The following is a 1982-nucleotide window of genomic DNA, read 5'->3' on the forward strand; positions in this document are numbered from 1 at the left end:
TCTTTAGGGGAAATACTCCAGTAGAGGGATTGCTGGATCATATGGTAGATCAATTCTTAGTTTTTTGAGAAACCTCCATACTATTTTCCATAGTGTCTGTACCAATTTGCAGTCCCACTAGCAGTGTGTGAGGGTTCCTATTTCTCCTCATCCTCTCCAACATTTGTCATTACTAGTCCTGTTGATTATAGCTATTCTAACAGGTGTGAGATGGTATTTCATTGTGGTTTTGATTTGCATTTCTCTAATAGCTAGCGATGTTGAGCATCTTTTCCATGAATCGATTTTAATGCTGTTGCCTAACGTTTGGGGCTCAAGAACAAAAGTTGATTTTCTGAATGAGTTAAAGACTTGGCAGAACATTAGTATAACCATCTTTATTGAAAATATACAGAAAATTAGGGCAATTCAAAATTTGTAATTTTTATTTACAAAATATTTACATTTTTTATTTACATATTTTAAAAATATTATGTTATCTCCAATTTTATGTATAAGCAGTTATGTTCCTGGAGCGTCAACAAAAACATGGTGTTTAATTCGATGTAATCAATATAACATTTTTTTTCAATTGTATACATTATTTTTATGCTGATTTTACAAAGAAACTGAAAGCCTACACCATAACATTCCTATTTTTAGGAAAAATGGGAGAACAGAAAGGATTTTGTGGTTGTTTGCTTGCTATTTGCAAAGTTTATTTAAGGTGCTAAGCCTAAAAATTATTTCGTTTTTATCATTAGTCTGTGTTAAATACTGGAGTATAATGAGCGATAACCCATGGTGACTATAAAAGCAATATTCATTTATTTTAATGAACAAATTTGTTAGAAATTCACAAGGCTCTCAGTTACCTAAGAATCATTAATTCACTCAATAAAATTCAAGGTCACCTCCTAAGATGATTTTTGGAGGGGAACTTAAGGGAACCATGGAGAAAACCTATGGGAATATTTGCACCATAACTTCAACAAAGTAATGTTTAGCTTAATTCTATTTATTGAATTCTATTCATGTGTACTCAAAATGAAGATTTGTTGTTATTTCCTATTGGAATAGATTTATTGTGTTAATGTGAGAATAGCCAAACAATTACAGCCAATATACTTGTGGGTTTGGTTCAAAACACATAATCACTAAATAGTTTTAGTAGCCAAAGCATATTCAAAAACTGTTCAGTCTGGAGTAGTCTAACATAAACGTTTAAACATTACATAATAGCAAACTTCTTTTTCACATATACAAACAAGCTGATTTTGCAACATATATCCACTCAATTCAGTAAATCCCTTTTGAACTCCCATTTCTCCTCACTTTTTTCTTTTGGGGTTCCGCCTTCTGCAGCCATCATTGTCAACACTGGAGCAGCTGGTGTGAGGGTCACGTGAAGGGTTAAAAGGGTGGCAGGCTAAGCGGGAGTTTGAAATTAAGGGGGCAATTTATATGCTACACAGGTCATCAGAAGTTTTTGTTGGAACTATAGCAATGAAAATAACAGCAATAATAACCAATATTTGCATGTCACTGTCCAGCCCTGCAAGTTTGTCTCTGGGTGCTTAATAAAATCTTGCTTTGTAATTTTTACTGAATCATTATATGCAGCTGCCAGTTTCTTGAGTGCAGGGACTCTGTTTTGCATTTTATGAACACACACATATACAAACCCCTCAGAAATAAACATTCTTTTTTTAATTTTTATTTTTCAATTAGAGTTGACATTCAATATTATTTTATATTAATATCAATTGTACAGCATAGTATTAGTGAAATAAACATTCTTAAACTGACTGCTGAGTGGTTAAGAACTTCAAGTAGGAGATTTATTGGATTTGATGAAAGAGCTTTTATTGGATTTGATGAAAGAGCTTTTAAAGCTGTAAGGGACCAATGACACCATCAGAGAAGACTGTAGGAAAATCTGTAATGAATGGGCAGAGGAAGGAAGTGGAACAAAGAGGGACAGACAAGAGAAAACTCTAGGA

Source organism: Pteropus alecto, unplaced genomic scaffold, assembly GCF_000325575.1.
Source record: "Pteropus alecto unplaced genomic scaffold, ASM32557v1 scaffold3, whole genome shotgun sequence".
In the NCBI taxonomy this organism is placed as follows: Eukaryota; Metazoa; Chordata; class Mammalia; order Chiroptera; family Pteropodidae; genus Pteropus; species Pteropus alecto.